Genomic DNA, 9,821 nt, shown 5'->3' on the forward strand with positions numbered 1-9,821 from the left:
ATTGTAATCTCATTGTCACTGTGTGTTTGGCCATCTTCCTTATTTGTTCTGTAAACGATGACCTCAGAATCTCATTGTAAAGTCCGCATTCTGTCATCTATTGCTCTGTATTTGTGTACATGACCAGGAGAGTATAAAATGCTCTGTACTTGTATTGAAACCTTGCAGCTGAGTCCTGAGTAGATCCTGCAGGAAACCTGGGCTTATGCAAATAAAGCAGCGGAGGTTCAAATGGCTGATCTTTCTCAGGAACCAGAGTTTTTACTTCCACCTCACAAATGGAAAACCGAGATTCTGTCAGCAGACAAAGGTGAGACATCTATTGTGGGTGAGGCGGTGGCATATGGAGAAGAGGTTGAGATTTGTTAAGTCCTGGGGAACATTTTGAGACAAGCTGGGCCTGTGCAAGAGTGCTAGCCTCTGCCTGAATCAAAATGGGACCTGCTTGTTGAACTGGATGCATGAAAAGGGGGCAGAGCAGGTTTAAAAATTAACCTGGGGAACAGCTGAGAGGCACTCAAAAGCATCCTGCTTGGGTTTAATGATCCCAAAGGGATGAAGAGGAAAAGGTTTCAGATTACCCAAATGGACATGGGGAGAAAACAGACAGGGAGCATCTGGGGAAACATGATAGCCAGTCAAAGAGGTGTAAGTGGTCATTGTAGATTAGGCCTAGGCTAAACATTTGGAGAGACTCCATGCATTGTGTTTCTATGTTAATCCTAAACTTCTGAGCCACGACGGGTGAGCAGGTTTTAAAGAAGAACCTGGAGGCATGGAGAGAACCAGTGAGATGCAGCAATCTCTGGCTATAAATTCTACAGAAAGGGCAAAGAAGGACATACTGGAAGATTCCCCCATAGAAGTGCTGTGAGTGATAATACCTGACTGCAAAACTCTGTTAGCACTAAGAACATGCGATCGACCTCCAAGCCAGAAAATTCAAGGTAAAAAAGGGGGCGAATGATCTAAGCCACTTCGCATTCTTAAGAAAAGAATAAGACGGGACATAAATCTAATAAATACATACATACACACATACATACATAATCTTGAAATAGAAAACAAAATCAGGGAAATATCCAAATGGGGAAGTGTTGCTGTATCATATGATTCCAATTACCCCACACCACACCACAACCAGAGAAATGCATTTTCCAGTCATGACAAAGAGGTTACATTTGTGGATGCCCTCAGTGATTGTGTCTAGAATAGCTGGTCCCCAAACAAAGCAGAGAGGAAGTGACCGACCCACGATTTAATCTCGTGGACCTAGTATGAGATGAGAGTATGGTCAAACCAGTAGGAAACAGTGACCATGCTGCTCTAGGTTTAAATATATATTTGACCAGAAACTTGCTGAGGAAGTCCAACACAGTCATAGTTGAGTTTAAGAACAGACGCTTCCTTAAAGAGAGGGAACTGGTTAAAAAAAGAAGTCGAAAGGGGGAGCTAAGAAGATTAAATCCCTTCCTTATGCTTGGAGGTTACTCAGTACCACAACAGCTCGGCTACAAAGGGCACTGTGGTTAGGAAAAGTGGCACTGCAGCGTGTTTGGTGACCAGTGTGAAAGAAGCTACTGGCGAAGAGAAGACAAACTCCATGTTGGGCATAATTAAGAATGGAATAAAAAATAAAACCATCAAGATCCTATTTCACAAACCTAGGCTGTGATCACACTTAGAATGTATACAGTTCTGGTCAACTGGGAGCCAGTGTGGTGTAGTGGTTGAGAGCATGGGACTGGGACTCAGATGATCTGGGTTCTAGTCCCCGCTCGGCCATGGAGCCAACTGGGTGACTTTGGGCCAGTCACAGACTCTCAGCCCAGCCTACCTCACAGGGTTGTTGTTGTGGGGATAAAATGGAGGAGGAGAATGATGTAAGCTGCCTTGAGCCCTTTGTAGGAAAAGGCAGGATATAAATAAAAAATAAAAATAAATAAATAAATAAAACATCCCCAAAAAACTTGGGATGTAGTGATGGCCACCAATCAGGATTGCTTTAAAAAGGAGCTGGGCAGATTCATGAGGGAGGAGGCTACCAGGGCTTGCTGGCCACGTGCTGCCTCTTTTATCAGAGGTGGCCTGCCTGCACACACCCATTGCTGAGGTGCTTGGGCAGCGGAAGGTCTCGCACCCATCCTGCTTGGGGGATCCTGTGGGCAGCTGGTTTGCCACCGTGTGCCTGGAGTGCTGCACTGGATGGACCTTGGGGTTGATCCATTGTGGCTTTTCTTATGATCTTAACTGAATGATCATGGAACTGGGACAACTCCACTGAAAGGAAAGGGACTTGTGAGTTTACTGAAAGTGCAAATAAGGACAGACATAAGAGAACTGTACAAAATTAGGGACAAAGTGGGTAGGGAGGCATTTTTCTCCTTCTTTCATTTTACCAGAACCCAAAGAGGTCATCCTGTGTGAAGTTGGCTGGTGGGAGTGTATAGACCAGGGCTCGGCCACCTTTAACACTCAAAGAGCCATTTGGACCCATTTCCCACAGAAAAGAAAACACTGGGAGCCGCAAAACCCTTTTGACATCTAAAATGAAGATAACACTGCATATATCATTTTTTACCTTTATGCTCTGTATAAAAAAAACTATAGTGTGTTGAATTTATGAAATCAATGAACTGCTACAGAGAAAACAAATTTTTATTTCTGCATGCAACTAAACATTTTGAACTCCAAAAAAAACAAGGAAGTAGATCTATATCTTCATTAAGATTTAGCTGCAGCTCTTGTTCAGTCACTAAAAACTGTTATTTTTAATCTTACATTATAAACTAGTAGGATTCCTTTCATATATTTTGAATAGGAGAACAGCTTTCTGCAGAGTCAAAGTCAGTGCTAAAGGGCTGCATGCATTAAACAGCAAACCCCATAAGTTCGTCAGCAGTAAAAGCAAATGAATCTACCCATGTACCATTTTATTTATTTTATTTATTTATTAGAACATTTCTATGCCGCCCTTTGCCGAAGCCATTAAACGTTCAGTTTTCTTCAGAAACTTTTCTTCAAGCTCGGTGCTCGCCTGGTAGTGGCTTCCATGTTCACTGGGGGCCGTTAGCCAAACAGGGACCTTCTGCACGCCTGCCGTGCACATGCGCTGCGCACATGCGCTCGGGTGAGATTCCGAGGCGCTCGAGGGATCGAGGGCCCTGCTGGGAACGAGGGCTTAGGCGCAGAGCAGGGGGAGGCGATGGTTGTCCTGGTGGCGGCTCGGGGTCCCCCCCCCCGATACTGGCCTTGTGGAGACCAGGGAGGCTTCAGCGGTGTCCAGAGTGCACCTCCCTCCAGAGATCAGCCTCGGAAGGTTCAACGTTTGGAGTGATCAGGGTCAGGGCGAGAGGTCAACCTTCTACCTTGAGTTTTTATCGGAGCTTGTGAATGCGCTCCCTGGAGTGGTTCGTTTGGCGCGAAGCTTATTTTCTTTTTGGTGCCAGGTTAAAACCTTTTAATTGTTATTTTAAAAATTGATTTTAATGTTTAACAGTTGCTTTTATTTAACCTATTAAACTTATGTTTGTGGTTAATTGCTATTCATTGTGCTAAGATTGTTGTTTCATTGTTGTTGTTTTTATGACTGTAAGCCGTCCTGAGATGCTATGCATAACGGAGGGCATACAAAAGTTCTAAATGAATAAATGAATGAATTTATCCATGGTTGGCCTATGGGTGTGGGGGGATGGGGGGTGGAGGGGAAGCTCAGTAAATCGGGGCGGGTCCTAGATCTGTCCCAGATTGGGTGCAGATATTTAGAGATATAGGTGTGTTTAGTGACTGATTAGCAGATAAACAGTCAAGTGTTGTGAATTGTGACAGGTCCCAAGCGCAGCTTTTAACATTCAGAGGAAGGAGATTACACTGGGACAAAGAGAATCTTTTCAGCATTGTTTTGTGTAACATGAGAGCCTGCAGAAAGCTTGTTCCACACTTTCCCTGCACAATAGCAGAGGAATGTCGCAATTTACTTAACCAGCCTCAGTCGCAGATCGGTGTTTTGTGGGACAGAGCCGCAGCAGAGGGGTTCAAGAGCCACGTGCAGCTCTGGAGCCGCGGGTTGCTGACCCCTCGTACAGACCAACTATGGAATTCATTCCCACAATTCAGACTGGTAACCACCATGCTTTGAAGAGGGGAATGAGCAGATTCAATGGCCACTTGTCCTGATGGCTGTAGGCCAGCTAGCATGTAAGACCGGATCACAAACAAGAAGAAGCTGCTACTGTGGAGTGTCCTACTTCTGGTTACCACAGGCTGCTGCCTGGCCATTGTGTGATCAGAACACCTCAAGGTCTGATCCTGCATGGCTCCCTCATACATTCTTAGTCTATATCCTGAGCAAACCAACCACTGCAGAGCCAAGATGCAAAGATCCCCTGGCTATAACATTACGGTGCGGTGTCTTTTCTAGCCAAGATAAGGACAGGCCTGACAACCGACCAGAAATCAGTCTATCTTCTTCCCCTGCTCAGTCTGATCTACAAGACTTCATTCTTGCAAATACCACACAACACTTCATATGAATGTACTTAAGCTCACACACAACACAAAGGCAACACTAAAATCACTTCGATACAAGAAAAGCAGAGAAGACAGCAAACACAGCGGGACAGATACACACACACAGCACATGAGTCAGTTAAACAACAGAGCTGAAAAACGCAAACAATTGTAATGTCGGTGCCAGTCATATCCATGGTTTTCCATTGCTGAGAAAGCTCTCTCCCTTGTCGTATAATCGGCTCATGTGGTCCTTAGAAATGATGCTCTTAAGCATGGGTCCTCAAACTAAGGCCCGTGGGCCGAATCCGGCTTGCCATGCCCATTTAACTGACCCGCCCCACAGGTTTTGTACTCGCTGGGCATGCAGCGGGCACTCGCGGGCATGTGGCTTGCTCGGGAGGAGGTCATTTTGGACTTGTTCGGAGAAAACGATCTCCTCTTGAGCAAGCCGGCGCCTTGCCATGCGTGCGCCCAGTGGCAGCTTGCTCACAGGGAGAATGTTTTGGACTTGCTCAGAGAAAACGATCTCCTTGCGAGAAAACCGGCGGCTCGCCTCGTGCGCCCCCCCCCGTCCCTGACTTGCCTTGCGTGCGTGCGCCCCCCCCCCCCCCCCCCCCGGGGCCCCCCCCCCGGCACCGGCTTGGCAGCTCATGCCCACCGCTGGCACCTGTCCACTGGCCCCCTGTTGAAAAAGTTTGAGGACCCCTGCTCTTAAGTCTTGGCAGGTCAATATAGGGAGAATGCTAGTGCAGATACTTGGGTTCCAAGCAGTTTAGACGTGTCCTCTCTTTTTGTTAGAATCAAAAAATGGGTGGATGAAGTAGAGGGAACCTTTATTTCATACTGAAACCACATTTTCATGTACTAAGCCTTCCGAACTGAGGTCTTCTATAACTGCAGTCAGTTCAATTAACAGTTTCTAGAAAAGTAGCGACATCCATCTCTTATGATAATCACCCCCCAAAAAAATATAACAGCACTGGAAAACCAAATTATAGTGCCATCCTAGTTACGTTTTCTCAGAAGCAAATTATTATTATTTATTTCATTTCTATATTTCCCCCGTAGCTGAAGCTATAGTGATCTATGACATTCTTATAAGAAACTTAACTACATAGAAAAACTATAAGGTGGATCCAAGATTGGCTGCTGAATCGGACACAAAGAGTGCTCATCAATGGCACCTTCTCAAATTGGAGGGAAGTAACTAGTGGGGTGCCAGAGGGTTCAGTCCTGGGCCCAGTGCTCCTCAACATCCTTATTAATGATTTAGATGAGGAAGTACAAGGAAAAATAATCAAATTCGCAGATGATACAAAACTGAGCGGAACAGCAATCACCCTAGAAGACAGAATAAAGATCCAGGGTGATCTTGATAAACTTGAACACTGGCCTGAAAGCAACAGAATGATATTCAATAAGGACAAGTGCCAACTCCTCCACCTAGGAAAAAGGAACCAAAGGCATCGATACAAGATGCGGACTACGTGGCTCAACAGAATCGAAAAAGATCTCAGAGTAATTGTGGACATCATATTTTGGCTAAATATGAGCCAAAATATGATGCAGCTGCCAAAAGGAGAAACGCTATTTTGGGATACATTAACAGAAGTATTCCAAATCATGAGAAGTAGTAGTTCCCTATATTCCTCACTAATCAGACCACATCTGTGTCCAGATCTGGGCCCAAGAATTTAAGAAAGATGCAGAGAAACTGGAAAGGGTGCAGAGGAAAGCAGACCCAGAGTGATCCTGGGTCTGGAAACACTGTCCTGTTAGGAAAGGTTGAGAGAACTGGGCATGCTCAGCTTTGAGAAGAGAAGACTGAGGGGGGACATGATATCCCTCTAGAGGTACCTCAAAGGCTGTCACAAAAAGGAAGGTCAAGGTCTCTTTTTGCTGGTAGTGTAGGACACAGAATAATCAGCTCAAGCTGTGACAACCCAGATTCAGGCTTGACAGTAGGAAAAGTTTCCTCGCTGTCAGAGCAATACAACAGTGGAACCAGCTGCCTGGAGAGGTGGGGGGCTCTCCCACACTAGAGGCATTCAAGGTGAAACTGGGCAGCCATCTGTGTGGGGTGGTGCAGCCTGGTGTCCTGCACCAGCAGGGGGGTGGACCCGATGGCCTTCATGGCCCCTTCCAACTCTACTCTTCTATGAGTCTATGAAGCTCTCTGAGTGGTTTACAACAGCCCATAAAACAATACAGTAAAATATAATAGGAGCACCAGAAAAAAGGAGCTTATTTCCCAGTTAACTATACTGAGGATGCGGCCTCAACTTGGAGGTGCATGATAATGTTCACACGTCTTTTTATCGGATTGTTAGTGAGCATCCATATCACAGTACGGGAGAGAGGACTGGAACCAAGGGTAGATACGGTCAGGCACTTGTAGAGGGCCCACACCCACACTGACAAGTACCTGCTGGAGTCCCACTGCCTCTTCACCACGGCAACCTGATTGCTGCGGTCCACGCAACGGAGGTGGTTAGATGCCGCAGCCTCCTACCTCAGCCCTCTGTCCACCAAGCAGGTCAAGCTGGAAAAACAAGAGCAGGTGCCCAGCCCAGCGAGGGCACAAAACTCTCCAGGTGGAGAACACATACAAAGCACCAGACAATTTGTGTGACACTGTCTGTACTACAGTTCTTTAATTTCCTGCAAGCAAAAGAAAAAGCTGCCATTACCTCAAACTAGATGGCCACATGTCCGCCACCTCCAAGAGGATGAGGAGCAACAGGTCATGCCATAACATTGCCAAACTTGTGGATATATATATATATATTTAAATGAACCATGAAAGGCTGCCCTGCAAATTTCTCCTGGATGAGAAGGGCAAAATGGAATGCCCATTATTACAAAATCCATAATAACCAGGCCAACCCAAAATAGCAGCAAAAATGTGCATGCTTTCAAGAACTCTTGGTCCTTTGTCAGGGCTAAGCAAAAGTAATTTTCTTAGTAATGGAGTTTGGAATGTTCCTTATGGTCAAACTATATTTCTTGTTGTTGTCTGTATCTGTGATGAGCATTATCACCACACACTGAAAACTAAAGGCAAGGAAGGGAAAGGTTGCTGACAACCATAAAATCATAGAACCACAGACTGGTAGAGTTAGATGGAGCCAGAGGGCGATTGGGTCCAACTTCCGCTCAGTGCAGGACTCCCAGTTAAACCATCCCTCTTAGATGGCTGTCCAGTGGCATCTTGGATGCCTCCAGTGTGGGAGAGCCCACCACCTCCCCAGGTCATGGCTTCCTTTTCTCTAACAGTCAGGAAATTTTTCCTGATATCTAGCCAGAATCGGCCTTCCTGTAACTTGAGCCTTGTATTCCATGCCCTGCACTCTGGAATGAATGAGAAGAGATCCTGGTCCTTCTCTCTGTGACAGCCTTTCAAGTACTTCACAAGTGCCATCTTATCTCCTCTCAGTCTTCTCTGCTTCAGGCTAAACATGCCCAGTTCTTTCAATCTCTCCTCACAGGACTTTGTCTCCAGTCTCTGGATCACCCTTGTTGCCCCCCTCTAAGCCCTGTCCAGCTTGTCTGTGCCTTTCTTAAACCGTGGTGCCCAGAACTGGTCACAGGACTCCGGATGAGGCCTACCGGTGCTGAGTAAAGGGGAACTAGTGCTTCACGGGATTTGGAAGTGATCCTTCTATTAATGCAGCCTAAAATAGTATTTGCCCTTTTTGCAGCCACATCACATTGTTGGCTCGTAATCAGCTTGTAATCAAGAACAATTCCAGGATCCTTCTCACTTGCATTACTGCTGAGCCAAATGCTCCTCATCTTGTACTGATGCATCCAGTTTCTTTTTTTCCAGGTGCAGAACCTGGCCTTTGTCCTACTGGATTTCATTCTGCTGCTTTCAGCCCAGCACTCCAATCTATCAAAATCACCTTGAATCTTCCTTCTGTCTTCCAGGGTATTAGCTAGCCCACCTTTGCCCTCCCACAATTTTACGTGCACAACAACCCTGCAGGGTAGCAACAGTCTCATGACACTTCCAGATGTTCTGACATACAGTTTCCACGATCCTCTGCTGTTGGCTAGTGCTGAAGGCCAAACATCATGCCCTGATCTCAGCATTAGCAAAACCTCTCTCTAAAAGGAGCAAGTCGGGAAAACAAGCAGGGGACAGAGGACACGGCATGCCTTTAAGGCCGTACCCGCCATGCCTTTAAGGGATGCCTCCTTTGCAAGCTAAAAAAATAAAAAGGGGGAGCTTTGTTGGTGCAGGTTCGTTACTAGCAACACCTGCATGCCAAGGAAACCTCTAAGCGGTTCCTCATCAACAGCAGTGACTAAGATTTGCCCGGGAAGCCGCAACTAAAGGTGCACGGACGGCACGGCAAGCCCAGCCCCGGCAGACCCGCAAGCCGGCGTCCCCGTGTCTCCCGCGGACCCAGCCTAAGCCCGCCCTGGCTCGCTTCGGTCCCCAGGCGAGGCAGGGCTCGGGGAAGCTCGGCTGGCGGAAATAAATACGCACTGAAGGAGGGGAGGGAAACAGGAAAAAGACCCCCTCCCCAAAAGAGCCGTTCAACTCACTTTTTCAGCGCAGCTCAGCGCGACTCGAGTCCGACGGGCCGAGGAGGACGAAGCCCAGCACGCCTGCGTGTCCTCACGACCCCTTCCTGCCGGCCGGCTGCACAAGGGACAAAAGGAAGGCAAAGCCCGGATCCCACCCACCGACCCCGCGCCTCTCCGCTCTCCTCTGCGCTCCGCCGCCGCTGTAATGGCGGAGCTGCAAAGGCCGAGGAGGCCGTCCGCCGGCTCCGCCCCCGCAGAACACGCGTGCGCGCGCACACACGTGCACTCCCGCGTGCACAGGGACGCCTCGCAGGGGGGCGGTCGTGGGGCACGTCCCGCTAGGGCTGGAGCCCGCAGTCGCTGGCGGGTCCTCTGTCCCACTGAAGGCGCGGGGTCCCTGCGCTGCACCCCCACTTGAGAGCATCCGGCGGCGGCGGATCCCGACCATCTCGGGACCCCACTGCACTGTGGAGCATGTGCAAAGTCGAGCGTGCATGCACATTTTTGTGTCTAGTTTGGGGCCGGGGGTCTTGAGTCCTGCATCTTTTTGTCCCCTGAGCACTGCCTCGGCCCCTAAAGCCAGTATGGTTTTATTTAAATAAAAAAATTTCAACCTAAAGCCCCCGGCCAGGGCAGGGCTGGCTCCGGATCTTCCATTGAGCCTTGAGGAAAAAACCGCCTTAAGATCAGGACCACATAACTCTGAGATAGGCAAGTTTGCTCCATCCAGAGGTTTGGACTACAACTCCCAGCATTCCCTCCTGTAAATCAGC

The 9,821-nt window shown here is 47.8% G+C and overlaps 1 protein-coding gene across 4 annotated transcripts in view; it reads right to left on the minus strand.

Moving 5' to 3' along the window:
- LOC123021014 (zinc finger protein 397-like) overlaps positions 1–9,225 on the minus strand; it is a 52,024-nt gene extending 42,799 nt beyond the window's left edge. For all 4 annotated transcript variants that reach the window (XM_044425386.1, XM_044425387.1, XM_044425388.1 and 1 more), the window contains exon 1: positions 9,067–9,225. The gene's annotated coding sequence lies outside the window, so the exon portion shown is untranslated. The remainder of the gene's footprint in view (positions 1–9,066) is intronic.
- Between the last annotated feature and the right edge of the window lie 596 nt (positions 9,226–9,821).

This window comes from Varanus komodoensis, unplaced genomic scaffold (assembly GCF_004798865.1).
Source record: "Varanus komodoensis strain SLA01 unplaced genomic scaffold, ASM479886v1 scaffold151, whole genome shotgun sequence".
Classification (NCBI taxonomy): Eukaryota; Metazoa; Chordata; class Lepidosauria; order Squamata; family Varanidae; genus Varanus; species Varanus komodoensis.